The following is an 18227-nucleotide window of genomic DNA, read 5'->3' on the forward strand; positions in this document are numbered from 1 at the left end:
TTTTGAAGACAATATTTTGTAGTATTGGAAGAAGTATTTTATCCGATTCTTCTTATTGCGGTTAAGCAGCTTTCCAAAGTCTAAGAAGATTTTTAAGTTGATGTTTGGACAATCCACTTTTTAAAAGTCGAAGCTCGCAACTTGGAAACTCTGTATCCAGGTATGTTTAAAGAAAATTTCATTTTATCCACATAGTGCATGTTGGCTGTGCTGAGAGGTAAATTATGGTACCCCTTGAAAACATAAAAAAATTTGCAAATTACATATGACTTATATATACATAATACAGTACAAAGTCCGTAATCCAGACGTCAATTATTCGGAAATCCGGACCTCAAAGCCACAAACTTACACATGCACTTTTAATGTGCGTGTCCGCTACGCCTGCGCATAAAGCGTTTATCCATGCACACTTCCGATAGTGAAGAAAGTGGCAGAGAGGTTATTGAAAACGAAAAAATTTCGATTGGCAAGTTAGTCGATATTCTCGACACAGCAATTACAGGATTTGAACAGTGGAACTTTTTAACTGAACAAGAAATTATGTCTGTTTATAGAATTAAAGAGAAAGTATTAGCACAAAAAACGAAGCAACTTAAACTACTTAGATTGAAAGAAATGTTTAATAAAGTAAACAAATAAATATTAAGCTTTTCTTTTTGTAAATTTTGATACCCTTTAGATCATAATTGTTCTTTATTTCATAAATTACGGTTTCATGTTTTTAATTTTAGAATTTCTACATGCTATCTTACGAGATTTAAACTGATGATCTATAATCGGGAAAAATCGATAATCCGGAATCGCCGAAGACCCGACGAGTCCGGATTAACGACTTTTGACTGTATTAACTAATAATAAATAAATTTAGAGGGAAGAAGCAACATTAAATAATACGAATAACATTAAAATAAAGTTAATTTCTTAAAAATTGAATTACAATAATCAACGGTATTTTGTCGAATATTAAGTGGTTAGCCTAGATGACCGATTCCTATTTTTTTACTTTATTGCAAAATTTCAAATAAGGCATTTATTAAAAAGAAATACACCACGGCCTTGGCATGATTTTGAAAATTGTTGCCAAGACCAAACGTATACTGCTCATCATAATGTCCACAAATCCCATGTGTACCATACATGGAAGCTATTCTAATCTCCATGATACCATGTACTAGGATTAAACTGATTTTGTTTTATACAAGAATGGGAAGGTATGTTCTTTAGTTCAACATGCACTGCACATGCGCATGTGAGTATCTTGATTCTTAAGGTTACTGGTAACTTGCTGTGCCTTTCTAAAAGGTGGAGCTGCGAAAATTGGCCAACTACCCGAATGACGGTTACACGATACATAATTCTCCAAGAAAGCGATCGCTTCCAAAGTTGCCACATTGGCCAACTACCCGAATGACGGTTACATGATACATAATTCTCCAAGAAAGCGATCGCTTCCAAAGTTGCCACAAAACTCGATTTTTTGGGGATTACTGTATAAAATTCCCCAACTTTCTAAATCAACTTTCGCTTTCCCTGTTTTCCAGGTAGCGTGGCAACCCTGTCAAAGCCTTCAAAATATTCGTGGAAGACTAATAGAGATAGCTCTACTTAAATTATGCTTTGAAGGTTCTACTTTGTTATTATGAGTAAATGAGCATGACACCATCTAATGGTTTTAGGAAAAAATGTTAATGGAAATGGAATGGCTATGTGAAACTAAGATGGGTGACATGATAAAGTTAAAATTGTACAGAACTAATAATACTTATTTTTTGTAAAAAAAAAATTATGAATTTCTTGCTTAGTATGTACGACTGCCAGTAACAATGGGAATGAAACAATGTGATGTGAAAATGCGATGGATGTCCCGAGCACAATATTCCAATAAAAATGCTCTCAGCGCGAACCCATAATTTGGTTTTTTGAAATCTTATGTAGACAGTGACTTGTTTTGAAGCTAAGGTGTGTAAAATTTTACAAAATGGCAGATATATTTTGAAAATATAGTAAAAAGAAATAAGCAAACCATGCTACATGTTTATTTACTTAACTAATTAAACATGTAATGCACATTTGTGGTTTGCTTATTTCTTTCTACTGTATTTTCAAAATTTTCTGCCATTTAAGTAATTTCTGTCAAGTTATCAGCACGACATGCTTTAAAGAAATTTATTTAGCGGAAACAAAGAGGAAATTTTGATTTTTCCGAAAGAAAAAAGAAGCAACATCACAGCGCTGGCGATGCTTAGCCTAACATGTTGAAAGTAATTTCTATCACTTAGGGCATAAAATTGAACTATCTGGTAAAAATTCTATGTAATTTTACGCCAGTATCGAAAGAAACAATCAATCCGATAAGAAATTGCTGCTACTTGTTTTGAAAATCAAGCGTAAAAGGTTACCAGCGAGGATATTCCGTTTGACATGGGTTGTACCATTTTTGGCGACTTTATCGCCTGCGCTGGCAAAATGGAAAAGTACCCATCTATATATTTTTTTCTTTTTTATAATAACTATTTTAAGTAGCTGGCCACACAAGAAGTTAATTGGCTGTTTAAAAAAAATCAAACAGGTAAATATATGGAACATTTTATATTAACTGTAGCAACGAGACTGTCATTACATTGAGTAAATTGGCTAATCTTTAGAATATGGTAACAGGTAGTTTGGAGACATTTTGGTAAGGCGATAAAGGTTACTAGCTAGGACTTTAGCAATAATCTGAGAAGTACACAGTTCGAATCACAGATTATTTTGTCTCAGAGAAATGAGAGATCATGAGACATGTAATGTGACATTTTCCGGAAAATTCCAATCGGGATTTTAGCTAATAAGCACTTAGAAACAATTTTGCTGTTAACGTGCAGAATCGCCCACTTATTTGTTTGGCGCTTTTTAAAAGAGCAAGAAGAATTGGAATTTTGTCAATTTTCTTTGACTTTTTAAGTGAAAATAGGTCGATGTGTACATGGATATAGTCAAGAGTGTGCACAATGCCATTTTTGTGCAATTCTGGGATTTTTTTTTTAAAGTGAAAAAGGTCGACGTGTACATGGATACCGTGTATATGCAATTCTTAAAAACGCAGCAAGCAGTAGGCGATTCTACACTTTCTTCCAATTTCGCACCTAATCTTCATCATGATTAAGCACTTTTGTTCCATAAAAGTTCTAGCATAAGCAAAATTCGGCTGGCAGATTGTTGGAAAAAATGTTGTGTAAAAGAAAAAAAAAAAAAAAAAAAAAGTCTTTACTTCGTGAAAACAAAATGGCATCAGAATATTTTTACTAAAAAAAATCATAAATAATAAATAATTTTAATAAAAAAAAACTAGCAGGTTGCTGTAGCAGGGTTGGTCGCCAAAGTTTCGCCAAATTACCATAATGTAAAGATTCACTGAGTAATTTTACAGCAAATGAAAATCGCAACACCTTCCATAATAAAAATTAATAAGCAATAAACATTTGAAAATGAGATTTGGAAGTTTTAGATACAAGGGATGTTTCAAGATAACCACAACTCGTTACCTATAAATGAAATGCGAGAGATTCTGAAAATGAATTCTTTCATTAAAAAAAATCCAAGGTAACATAGTGGCTCTGTTATTGCATGAGTGATTAGTGTGCTCTGTTATTGCATGAGTGATTTTTTCATGTATTTAATTATTTTGTAAAATTACTGTTTTATTAATATTCATATTTCTTTTATGCTGAATGGCAACAAGTATTTATTCATGATTATTTTTGTTTTTGAATTTTGATTCTATTGTTTTTGCTACTCAAAGTAGCAGCTCATTTTGATAGCTAAAAAATAAAACAGGTAAACTTAGCTATTCATTAGTGAATCTTGCTGTTTCTAAATTATAATTCAGTTTGAATAATGGTAGTCAAAGAGGCTTCATCTCGGTGAGCAGTAAAAGAGTTTGGTGTAGGTGACAATTTTCAAAATCATGCCAAGGCCATACTGAATTTTACCATCAAAGGCTATATACTGGTGAACTGTGGCTGCTTCTGAAACGACAACAAACGAGTCTTTTGAAACAACTGAGAAAATATCAGTGCAGAAACTGGAACTTCATAAGATGAGTGTAAAAGTACCTTTTTTTTGGGACTGATAAGCTGAAAATATAACAATTTTTTTTAAGGCCCAGTTCAAAATCAGTAATATTGCTTCAGAAGAAACGAAATTTAATTAGTTAGTTTCACAACTTGAAGCAAAGTATGTCAAAAATATTTGGTATACTGTAACAAACAAAACTGCCACAAAATATTCGGATGCTAAAACTAGATTATGACATTTATTGGTACTCTCCTGTCACTGGGACCGGATTCATAAATGTATAATGTAAATACATGAACACTTACATCCTTAAAACACACGCATACATATATACATTACTGAAACCGGTCCCAATAATAGAAGAGTACTTATTTATTTTAAGGAAAGTGAAAATATATTCATTAAATATTTGATATCTGGTATTGAGCTTGCTGACATGAAGCCAAGCCAATTTTTACAGGAGATCAGTTGCTACTGTGGATTTGTCTGAAAATTTATTTAACGTTATGGCTTGAGAAGCTACCTGAATCAAAAATACATTATTAGTCAACGATGAAGACAACAAAGGCATGATCAAATCGATGACATAAATCAGAAATCGGAGGTATTCAGTGCTAATGCACCTTCCATTTACGGTGAAAATAATAATACAGATCAAATCAGTGACATGAATCAGAAACCAGAAGTATTTAGTGCTAATGCACCTTCTATTTAAGGTGAGAATAATACTGTAGCCAATACATCACTTAGGGCTAATGAAATTTCATAACAGATTATGATAAAATAGCTGATGAACAGACTCAAGATGAAGAAGTGAAGAGTTTGCAAACCACCACTTTTTTGAAGATAAAGCAATGGACTTTGGGGAAATATTTGTGCTGTGATATATCAACTAAAAATATTCGGCTATATATTCCTTAAGCTTTCAGAATACAAATCTCAACGAATTCGTGATTTATTACATCCAGGAATAAAGTCGACTATAAAATTAATGACTTCAAAATTCATTTGGCCCAACATTATGAAAGATATACAATTGTTGATGTGAACCTACATTTCTTGATAACAGCTAAAATCGACTGGAATACCAAAACAAAATTAGGCAAGTCTGAAGTACCACCAAAATTTTCTAAAATCCATATTGCATAGGAACATTTCTCTACCCAAAAGGACTATTTACTATCTTACTTGCATTGACAGATTTTTGAACTGCATGAAAGCAATTCCTTTAGATAATATTTTAGTTGATACTATAGCAAGAGCTGGTAAAATCCTAGTATATGGTCAGGCCTTAAAGCAATTTTGAACATTATCACCAACACCAAAATGATGCATTTATTTATTGGTCACAAAATCCTGTGTGTACCATATACTAGGATTAAACCCAAGAGCTTTTTGATGAAACTGGATTGCTTGTTCTGAAATGCCAAACTAATTTAAATGTGAAACATTACAAACTTTGTCCAAAATCTGGGGTATCAGCTTGCAACATACTAATGCCTACCACCCCTCATATAATGGCAGACTACCTTCATATTACAGTAAAAAACAGAATTAAAACTCATAACCTGTTCTGGACAGACACTTTACCAACAATACTTTTATGTTTGCACATTGCTGTCCAAGAAGATACAAATCATTCTATTGTGCAAATAGTTTACGGCCACAGTTTCAGATTTTCTACAGTTTTTTCAGCAAATAAAGTAGTCACACAGCATCGGAGACTTTAGTTAGTTTATATTTTAGGGCATCCCTTGGATTATCGCCAAGTCGTTGTTTCATTTATCGCCAAACTGTTGTTTCATTTACAGTAACCCGAGTAGCTGAATGTTATAGAAACCCTATTATGACGTGATTGCAATGAATTTGACTGATGAGAAAATATTTGTAATGACTTATTTTTGTGTTGGATGTCAGGAAGTACGCTGCGTATTGTGTGCTTTTCATCGTAAAATGGCTGTAGGTGGTAAACTGGGTGCTTGGTGTTATAGAACAAGAGAGCGGAAGCTGATTTTTTTAAGTGGTTGAGGACAAAAGAAAGGAAACTTTGTTGGATGTAATTCAACGGAATTATAAGTGTCCTATTTGTACAAAAGAAATGCATATGGCCGAATGTAAAGATCATTCAGATGGCTTTGTTGCAAGAAAGGTTCAAATGTTTACCATATAAAGCATTACATTAGAAAGGGAATGCGGTTTGAGGAAAGTGTGGTACTTTTCCGTTTCACCAGCGCAAATCTCGCCAAGCAGACTTTATTGGCGACAACACACAGTATACACACACACACACAAAAAAAAGCTAACAAATGTTTAGTTCTAAGAATTTTTTAATTTAAAGGCATAAACATTTTAATATTATTTAAAATTTTGTAAAAAGACAATAAATTTATAAAAAGACATTAATTTAAGAATTTGCTATGCTTTCATGGTACAACATCTGATTTGCCAGTTCATTTCACGTGATCCTATCTCACGTAAACTACGCTACAAAAATCTAATTCTCTCAGTAATTATCTACATTAGTTTCAAGTTAAATCTAATATGGAATACAAGTTTAAATGCAAGAATTATTTCAATTCGTACGAATAGCTTACTTAGAAATTATGTAAAAACATAGTGCTTTACTTCGCTAGTGCATTCTCATTATAATTGATGAATTCAACCCTTGACTTTTCCTTTTCTACATTTATGCCTCCGGGTGAGCGGTGTGATTGCATCCTAATTGACTTAATTACCGCGAATGTACTTAGTGCATAAAATTGAACTATCTGATAATAATTCTTTGTAATCGTATGTCAGTATTGAAAGAAACAATCAATCTGATAAAAAATGGCTGCAACTTGTTTTGAAAATGAGGCGTAAAAGGTTACCAGCGAGGATAGGATATTCCACTTGGCATCGGTCATACCATTTTTGAAAAATTTATTGCCTGCGCCAGCAAAATGGAAAAGTACCGAAAGTTCTTAGATGCTGTTAGGAAATTTGGTGTGCCATAGAATGAAGACAGAATTTTCTAAATAAGGTAAGTGGATATTTCCCCTGTGCAGTGTGTAGATGCAGTAAGATGCATTTCCTTTGTTATTTCATTGTTTAATTTAAAATACAGTTTATTGAGATAATATATTTTCTGTTTAGCTCTAGTGTAGAATTGGGTGCTTCTTCGATTTATAAGTGAAAAATATCAATATGAACTTGGACAAAGTCAACTTAGTACTCAATGCCGAGTTTGGACAATTCTTCTGATGTTTTTTGAAGCGAAAATAGATCGATGTGTACATGGACACCGAGTTTGTGTAATTCTTTGACTTGTTATTTTGGTTATATGTAGTGGCAATCTTGAAATTGTGCCTTAATGGCCAATCACAAAGGGGCACCCTGAAATATATTTTTACCAAGACTTTTGCTATTAACCTCCAGAAACAGATGGAAATTATCAGGTCCAGACAGATTGACAAAAATTCATCTCAATAGATATTTATTTGTATGTAAAGACTTAAAAAACTGTTCTCGCATTATAAAAAAAAAAAAAAAAAAAAAAAAAAAAAAAAAAAATGGTACCTTCTTATGAAGGACTATTCTCTACCACTGATAGCAAAGATAAATACAGTCAAAAGTCTTTAATACGGATGTCCATAATCTGGAATGATTTATAATGCGGACCTCAAAGCTACAAACATTCTGCGCATAATACGTACGCATGCGCCTTTAATGTATAATGGACGGTATAAGCTAAGCTAAAATTATCTAATTATCTATTTCAGTTAATGTTGCAGATTGCATTCTTCCTTAATCTTCTAACTGGATCTGGCTTTTTATTTTTTGCAGACTGTTTGAGCAATTTTATAAAAGTAAGCTTAAAATTTCGATTATGTCAAAAAATATTTCTGATTTTGGAGCTGCCAAAGGATCTACAAAGCGAAAGCATGTTTCGATGTCCATCAAACAAAAAGTGGAATTGCTGCAACAAAATGGATAAAGGCATATCCTTTGATTCTCTAACCATTTCGTAATCTGTTTATCAATTTCACGCTGTGGAGAGGGGGGGGGCGTCGCGGCACGCAATGAACTGGAAGTTGATCTGTCAGCACTATCCTTATCTTCAGGGCAGATGTTTTTATTTTATTCGGCTTACGATTCTTTACTAGATGTAGTATTTCATCTCGATGCACTCCGTCTTTGATATGATTTAAATCAAATTCCTCGACATTATAAATATCACGAATACACATCAAACAGTTTTCTGGTTGCAATTTTCTAATTTCGGCTATGCGTAATGTATGCTTTACGCATGCGTGCATTGAAAGAAATGTTTAATAAAGTAAACAAATAAATACTAAGCTTTTTTTTTGTCAATTTTGATACTCTTTAGATCATAATTGCTCTTTATTTCATAAATTAAGGTTTCATACTTTTAATTTTATAATATCAGCATGCCATCTTACCAGATTTAAACTGATGATCTATAATCCGGAATCGCCGACTTTTGACTGTATTTTACTATTAGCATAAGATGAAAATATGTCAATGTATCCTTTGATTGCTTAAAATTATCTTATATTTCAGTTCAGAATTTTCAGTTGACAAAACCTGACCACAACAAATTGCAGCGACTGGACTCGAATTCAATGTGGATCACAGACATTTCTCATACAGGTAGAACTACATGTTTACCGTCATATTCAAAGAGTGTACCTAAATTCTGACAACAGTAATCAATGCCGCTACAGTCAAAAGTCGTTAATTCGGACCTCAAAGCTAAAAACTTTCTGCGTATGCGCCGCATTGACGCATGCGCATAGGCGTTTAAGCGTGCGCGTAAGACCTTTACGACTGCACATTTGCGTGTGCACAAGCGCAGAATACGTTTTCGCTGCGCGTTTAATGTATAACGGATGGTATAAGCTAAAATTATCTAATTGTCTGTTTCAGTTAATGATGATGATTGTGTTGTTCCTTAATCTTCGAATTGGATCCGGCTTATTATTTTTTGCAGATTGTAAGAGCAATTTTATAAAAGTAAGCTTGAACTTTCGATTATGTCAAATAGAATTTCCGATGCTGGAGCTCCCAAAGGATCTACGAAAACGAAAGTATGTTTCGATGTCCATCAAACAAAAAGTGGAATTGCTCCAAAAAATGGATAAAGGCATATCCTTTGTTTATCTAACCGTTCCGAAATCCGTTTATCAATTTCACGCTGCTCTGCGCCAGGGGGGGGGGGGCGTCGCAGCACACAATGAACTGGAAGTTGATCTGTCAACACTATCGTTATCTTCAGGACAAATGTTTTTATTTTATTCGGCTTATAATTCCTTATTAAATGTAGTATTTCATCTCGATGTACTTCGTCTTTGATATGATTTAAATCAAATTCCTCGTCATTATAAATATCACGAATACAAATCAAATAGTTTTCTGGTTGCAATTTTCTAATTTCGGCTATGCATAATGTATGCTTTACGCATGCGCGTTGAAAGAAATGTTTAATAAAGTAAACAAATAAATACTAAGCTTTTTTTTTGTAAATTTTGATACCCTTTAGATCATAATTTTATAAATTACGGTTTCATATTTTTAATTTTATAATTTCTGCATGCCATCTTACCAGATTTAAACTGATGATCTATAATCCTGAAAAATCGATCATCCGGAATCACCGAAGTCCCGACGAGTCCGGATTAAAGACTTTTGACTGTATTACCACCACCCATTCCTCCACCTTCATAACATAATTTACTTACTGGTGGGGAAGTACTGTAGTGATTCATTTATTGCATGAGCAATAATTGTTTTTAATTTCAAATATTTTATATTTTTGCATGTGTTTAATTACTTTGCAAAATTAACATTTTGTTAACTTGATCTTTTAAGATGAATGGTAAGAAGTAGCTATTCATGATTATTTTTGTTTTCAAATTTTTATTGTATTGTTTTTGTTATTCAAAGTTACAGCTCATTTTGACAGGTAAAAAATAAAAGCAGTAAGTTAGCTATTTGTTAGTTGATTCTGGCTGTTTCTAAATTATAATTAAATTACTGCCCAGTATAGTGGTTAGAGGAGCCTGACTGCGATACCGAAGATCTCGGGTTCGAATCTTGGAGAAAGCACGGATGTAAAATTGTCTGCCCCTTCATAGGGAGTAACAGGGGCCGCCTATTAGGTCCCTACACAATAAAATGGCCACCTGTTCTGGCCTTGGGAGTGGCTAATGTTGTTATTGGCAAGTGCCCACCATAGGGAAAAACAAAAAATAATTCAGTCTGAATACCAGTAGGCAAAGGTTATAATAGATCCAATTATCATTTAAAGAAGATCAGGGATGATATTTCTGAATCCATCATATTTAATAAACACTAAACTAATTACACTAATTAATGATTTTGGTAAAGTATTAGGTACATATCATATTTCACAACTTTTTTTTCATATAATGATTTTATTCTGCTAAACTTACTTTCATTTTAGATATTATTTAAGCAACCTTATTAGCCCAAACGGCTATTAATTTCTTTTGCCATTTTACATCAAAAGTTTGGCTAAAGTGCAGAATCGCCCACTTATTTGTTTGGCGCTTTTTATAAGAGTAAGAAGAATTGGATTTTTGTCAATTTTCTTTGACTTTTTAAGTGAAAATAGGTTGATATGTACATAGATAAAGTCAAGAGTGTGCACAATGCCATTTTTGTGCAATTTCGGGATTTTTTTAAAGTGAAAATAGGTTGACATGTACATGGATACCAAATATGTGCAATTCTTAAAAACGCGCCAAAGAGTGGGCAATTCTGCACTTTCCCCCAAAATTTTAAATGTCCATTTCACTTTTCAAATTGGTGCCACCAAATATTATTGCACTGTGTTATATTTAAAGAAATTAAACAATAATGAATCTGCATGAATGTATGTATGTTTCTTGCATTATGATAAAACAATGGTACCTTGAGCCATTAAATTTTGAATAGCGTAATCCTCTAATAAATAAGGGCATCTGGAGACCCTAATTTGAGATTTATTTTACTTTTGATTTCATATTTTGTAACTTTTAAACGAATTTTGAATTAAAAAACTCAACGATTTCAAAGCGAGGAATGGTAACACTGTACGAAAAAAACATTTTTACCTCCAGTGCGCATGGCTGTATATCAGAAATTCTAAAGTTATTTTGCAATATTCCTGTTGAACTGAATTTTTTGGTTTAAGTGCAAAGAACATGATGTTAAATAAATACAGGTAACACACAAAACATTAAAAAAAAAACGCCCCTTTGGGGGTAATGTAAAATATGAAAGATTTCAGATTTTAAATTAGTTACTTTTTTTTTGATAATTTGAATCAACAAGGTATGATATTTTCAATCATCTGTTCTCTATCTTTGATTGCTATCTTTAAATGGAGAAAACAGAGTCCCTCATATATCATTACATACAAGTTTCTAGTGTTCTTGAGAAATCATGATCATAATTGGCTAACAATGCCAAGCTTGTGTAATTCTCTAATTATTACTATTATTTTGTAATATAAATAAATCACTGTATACATGAGGAGAACAGTGAAAAAATTATGGAAGGATTTCTCAAGAAAGATTTGCATTTTATTTTTTTAATGTACTATGTATTCCTAATTTAATACTTCACATTTGTATTTTAAATTGCAAAAGTGTATTTTCCCTTGGCATGCTGATTAATATGTGTTGATCTAGAATAAATATAAATACAGAGGCACTCGTTTTTAAACTTCTAAAATGGGCAATTTTTATATTTAATGCTTATCAGTGTTTTCTTTGTTTTTAGAAGATCCACATTTAACAAAAATTGGGGGCTGGAAGATAAATATTGTATTTGCCAAGACAAATTATTCAAAATGTTTGCCGATTTTTAAAATATTGGCTCTACTCTTATATGCGACCTAAGATCACCAAACGTGGCGATATGTGTTCTGCGCTGGTTTTTTGGCACAATTGTGTGTTGTATGGCAACCTTTTTGACGCTGGAAACTCTTTTGCTGGAGTGGTTTAATTGCTCATTGGTTCGTATCGTGCATGTTTTGAAATGGCCAATGTTGCAATGATAGACCTGGTGGCAAGATTTCAGTCATGTATTTTAGATTGTGTGGAAAGTAAATTTAGTATTAAAAGGTACAATGTTGGAGTTGTTAAAGAGTCTTTTGTTCATGGGTGTGTTTATGAGGATCGAAGTGTATTTTTGGAATTTCTGAGACTTTTTAAACGGAGTCCAAAATGCGAGCTGCTATGAGAACTCGGACGAAGAAGGGTATTTCTGATAGTTCTTGTATGGATTTGCAGTTAAATGCTTGCTGGTAAAGTATGTGGCTGTCAGCGGAGTTTAAGATTTGGATCGTGATTTTCATGAAGTAAGTTAACTTTGGAGGAAATTTTTATCGTTACTTTCGAAATTTTGAATCGCAGAAAGACATGTGATATAGCAAAATTGTGGCACTTTTGTTCTCAGACATTGTACGACTTGCGGAATTTTATTAACGAATGTATTATGGTAAGTGCATTTTATTTTACTGTTTCTTATTTTTTAGAATGTTCTATTCATTGTTTTTTTACTATGAATTTCTGTTGTTACAGTTGTTTTTCAAATTGTTCATAATTTTAGTTATCTTAGTTTATTTTGTTGATTTGTGCGCAATGCCTAGATTGTGCAATTCATAGATTATTTTAAAGTTTAAACAGGATGCTGTGTACATGGTATTCTTTGGAATTTATTGTTGTTATGTTTATTAAAGCGAGGTGTGTGTAGTTCATAAATTCTTTCGCTGCTTAGATTGTGCAATTCGTATATTTTTTTAAAGTTAAAACATATTGCTGTGTACATGGATTCTTGTCAAATATTTTTGGTTAGAAACTTTACGTTTTTCTATCTAAATTTGTTGTTTTTGTTTCGGATTTTTAGCTTAAATTGTGTGTTTAAAATGTGGTTTTTGCTATTTTAGGCTTAAACAGGGTTCATAGCCACATTTTAGTTTAAAAAATGAGCACCTGCCTAATTACATTATACACAACTGCATAACCTTAAAAATTAGACTTGTAATTTAAAATATGAGAAATGCAGTATTTATTAAGAGAGAATAAGCATTACCTCAACCATGGAAAATAATTACTTTTTTTTTTTTTTTTTTTTTAAATTTTAAATAACAGTTCAATTTACAGAACTAGTTTACAATGAGAGGGGGAAAAAAACTATGCAGAACTAAACTATATTACAAGATTTAATGATGCAATTTCAGTTCAAAATAGAGAAAATAAATAACAATAAGGCATATTTATTGTATTCACTTGGAACCTAATAATAAATACAATTTATTTTCCCACTCATATTGATATTTAAACAATTTAAATCTAAATTCTGAACATTTTCTAAATTTTCATTGTAAATCAGTTTTCCCTTAACAGATATTTCAAGCAAAGAAATTTAAGTAAAAAAGAGGAACATTTCTGAAATCAGAAGACACAAATTTGCTTCATGCAGTCATCCTATAAACAGTAAAAGCTTAACTAACACGCATACTTGGAAGTTGGCGAATATTCGGACAGTCGAGCGTAACTTGAAAAAGAGGAGCGGAGGTAGACTGTAGCCGCTCGTTAAATTTTTCTGCTAAATAAATGCTTTTGACATTTCGATATGCGCATCATATAAAAATAAACCAATGGAAATGAAAAATATTCTACTTAGCAAGCACAGTAAAACTCTTTTAAGTGTTCATGAACAAATCTCGGACAGAACATCAAAATTAATTATCTCTGCAAAATATCGCAAGCGTTATTGCGCAATACGTGCGCCGTAATTCTTCCCTACGTGATATTACGCAATTGGAATCAACAGCTGCCGGTATTGGGAGAATAAAGAACTAAATAACTGGGGTGTTTTTCATTCTAATTTTCAACAGACGGCGTTAAATTTCCGGAATAGAATCATTCTTCGCTTGGGTTAGTAGACCGCAGAACTTTTAGTCTTATTCACTGGAGATTAGAAAGCAAAAAAAAAAAAAAAAAAAAATCTGTTGCTTGTTTTTTAGCGAACTGTAACAGTTTCAATATTCGAGATTTGCGGAGAAAGGGGAGGACCTTCCAATCTTCGTACTGTATAATTTATTGCCCCCCCCCCAAAAAATTATTTTGACTACTCGATTACTTTCCCTTTATACAAGCCATTCCGAATATTATTCCTTAGAAAGCTAATCTGTGTTAAAACACAACCATTTTTGAAAGTTTACTATACTTCAGCAGTTACCGAAACTACGTTATTATAAACATTTATACATATGCTCATAATATAAGCATAACGATCATAAACACGAATATGAACTGACTAAGCGGACCGAGAATGCAAATTATTAAGATCTTGATAGAAATTCAAACGTGTGTAGTATTTGGGTGGGAGGAAAAGAATGCCGAATGTACCGGAATTTTCTACTGCTTTCGCATTTCTTTGACCAATAGAACGACGGGCACCTGTCTGTACTCTTCGTGCACACCAAAGGTTATGTTAATGCAGAGAAAGGGGAAAAGCTATTTCCGGGAGTGTGATTCACCATCTGATATTCTTTATTAGGAAGAAAAGTTGTTTATTTAGTTTCGGCTTTGGTTCCGGGAAAAAAAGCGCGTTCATTAAAAAAAAAAAAAAAAAAAAAGGCACTAAAAGCAAAAAAATAAGCACTAGAAACAAAAATGTAAGGGCTTTAGAGAAAAAGTAAGCACATATAAGAGCCTTTATATTGTTACGAATTTGGTATTTAAAAAGCTAATGTTAGTTCAGTTATAAATTAAATGGTTTTATTTCTCGTGCAGTGCAGCGCATGACGAATATTAGAAGAAAGCTAAGCCGGAAAATTAAAAATACAAGAGCGCGTGCATTAAATAAATAAATATCTCTTTTTGATTTCGAGAAAGTACTGGAAAATTCTAGCGCGTGATTTTAAAATCTTATAAAAGGAGGAAAACACCTCAGTTTGTTGTTGTTTAGAAAACTGCTCTTGTTGATCGTAGCGAATTCGCGGATTAGCGTTCTTTAGCTGTTTTGAATTACGTTCTATTGGACATTTGAGTAGTTAAAAGATAACTACTGTGAGATATTGTAATACTGCATGATAATTTGAGAAAATTTAAGCATTTTTGTTGTGATAATAATAAATTTTTGTTCATTTTTCATCAGACTTGTGCATTTATTTTATAACGAACCCGTATGTACGCAACAATATTTTATTTTCAAATATAAGGACTTATAAGGACCGCTATGAACCCTGTTAAAGTTTGAAACGTAGACAAAAAATTTAGATAGTAATAATATGGCAGCATGGAGTTTCTTGCCAAACACGTTTGGTGACCTGAGGGTGCACATAAGAGTAGTTCCAAAATATTAATCAATAGATGTGGTGCACCTTTTTCTTCTTTTGTTTTTTATTGAATTTGTCTCCTGATATCGTAAACAAAACTTTCGGACTCCAGATGTAGTCACTGAACCACCCACCTGCCTTGCAATTTCAGCATAGGAAAGACCACTTTCTCGTAACACAATAATATTGCATCTCTTTCTAGGTGTCCAATCTACTCTTTTATTTGATGTCATTGCTTCTTGACTAAATATTAAAAATTTTTACAAAAATTCCTACTTGTTATTGCAGTGTACAAGAAACAGGTCCTCCTTCTACAGAACAAAGCAAAATAATGAATTGTTTCAAGTGTAAACATGATGTCAGCTTCTATTGGCAGTTACTAACATTTGGTTCTCAGAACAAGAACAGTGATTGGCCAGGAAAGCTAGACATTACAAACCACTTCATAACTGTGTTTTTTATTTATATTAAAGTACATATAACTTTTTTGTACTGCAAATTATTGAATTTTGTATTGAATTCAGTAATAAATTCTCTTTAAAATGATATATAGAAGTTTGCATTTTGCGAAACGAAACATTTTCTATAAGCATACAAAGTTCAAAAAAATAAAAATTTCCAAAAGTGTCCACAATTTTGGCCACCACTGTACATTTAAGCACTACCAAAAGCAAATATTCACTTACCATGATTTTCAAGTTTGCTTCGTACACCCAGAGCCACGTAAAAATCAAAATATTAATCATACTCAAATGACCTTTTCTCAAACCAGGTACTCTTTCTGATCGAACGCTTCACATAGTGACCATCTGAACCTTTGTTCCTACAAACCCATTCAAATCCATCTAAACGGTTTTTATGTCCGACTAGACGCATATCCTTCCTACATACAGGACATGGTAAAAGTATAGTTTAGAGTACCCCTTGGCGATTTTGGGCGGTACATGGATACCGATTTTGTGCAATTCTCTGACTCGTTATTTTGGCTTGTGAAACGGCGATTTTTAGTGAAAAAATCGCCGCTACACAAAGCCAAAATAACAAGACAAACAATAATATAACATAAAAAAGGAAGAACATGTTATACATTTAAGCACTACCAAAAGCAAATATTCACCTACCTTGATTTTTGAGTTCACTTCGTACACCCAGAGCCACGTAAAAATCAAAATATCAATCATACTCAGACTTTTTCAAATCAGGTACTCTTTCTTATCGAATGCTTCACATAGTGACCATCTGAACCTTTCTTCCTACAAACCTATTCAAATCCATCTAAACGGTTTTTACGTTCGACTAGACGCATATCCTTCCTACATACAGGACACTTATAATGGCTACTAAGTAAACCTTCACTTACAACACAAGTCAATTAAAGCTCTTTTCCCCTTTCGCTCCAAATCGTACAGAAACTTCAAATTAATCTTACTACATTCGGCCATTCTACCGTCTAAAAAATCAAACCAACACACACCACAAAAACGCTTACAAAACATCCCATGATTCAAAATTTCTCAGAATCATGCACCCGATTACGTCACAATAGGGTTTCCATAACATTCAACTACTCAGGCTACCATAAATGAAACAACAACTTTGCCATAATACAAGGGGTACCTTAAAGTCTACTCTACCTGCAATAATGTGCAAATGTTGGTTAGTCTTTGGATTATGGTAACTTGGCGACTAACCCTGCTACAGCAACCTGCTAGTTTGTTTTTTTTGGACGCCATTTTGTTTTCACAAAGTAAAGGCACTTCCCCCCCTCTCAACATTTTTTTTCAACAATCTGCTAGCCGAATTATGCTTATGCTAGAACTTTTATGGAACAAAAGTGCTTAATCATGACGAAGATTAGGTGCGAAATTGGGAGAAAGTGCAGAATTGCCCAGTACTTGCCGCATTTTTAAGAATTGCACATACACGGTATCATCCATGTACACGTCGACCTATTTTCACTTAAAAAAAAATCCCAGAATTGCCCAAAAATGGCATTGCGCACACTCTTGATTTTACCCATGTACACTGCTAAAGTCCTAGCTAGTAACCTTTATCGCCTTACCAAAATGTCGCCAAACTACCTGTTACCATATTCCAAAGATTAGCCCAATGTTATCAAGAATCAATAGCGTGATCATTACACCATAAATGAAGATCCAACTTTCTACAGTAATATGTTGGAAAAGTGCTTAAATTAATATATAAACCTGCAAGTACCTGCAACATCAAATTTTTTATCACTTTTTACACTCATCTTATACATCCAGTCTCATACAAACACCACCAAAACCAGATGATGAGGATATGTAAAGATATCACAGCAGATTAATCATATATAAAAATAAAGGGCAATGCTGCCTATATTTTTACTCCTTCACATGTCAGTATATAAATTTTACTATTTCTACTTGTTTTTCTGATTATAAGGGAATACCAGATAAAATGGTTATTACATGTTTGATATACTGCGAAAGATCATTGAATAACAAAACATTTGGTAGTTTACTCAATTTGACATATAATACATTAAAACACAAAACAATATTACCATCAAAATATATATTTCACCGTCTATATGCTGTCAAACTACCGAAAGAGTGCAAAATTTACAGTTTAGAGAGCATAACATTATCAAATGCAATCTAAATGGCTTAGAGAAATACAATTTACTTTTGCACTCTTCAGGTGTGCATGAAAGATATAGTTTCTTCATACGGAATTTTAATAACTCCAAAAAAGAACTTTAAACGGAAAACATTTCGAATTTAATGAAAGCAAATTTCTTGAATAACAGTTAATTTCAAAGTTCTCA

The 18227-nt window shown here is 32.8% G+C and overlaps 1 protein-coding gene across 1 annotated transcript in view; it reads right to left on the bottom strand.

Annotated features, from left to right (window-relative positions):
• LOC118197058 (glucose-induced degradation protein 4 homolog) overlaps positions 1-18227 on the bottom strand; it is a 45428-nt gene that overhangs the window by 26909 nt on the left and 292 nt on the right. The window lies entirely within an intron of this gene.

The sequence above is a fragment of the Stegodyphus dumicola genome, chromosome 8 (genome assembly GCF_044657685.1).
Source record: "Stegodyphus dumicola isolate Sdum_Otavi_A_Nest chromosome 8, ASM4465768v1".
In the NCBI taxonomy this organism is placed as follows: Eukaryota; Metazoa; Arthropoda; class Arachnida; order Araneae; family Eresidae; genus Stegodyphus; species Stegodyphus dumicola.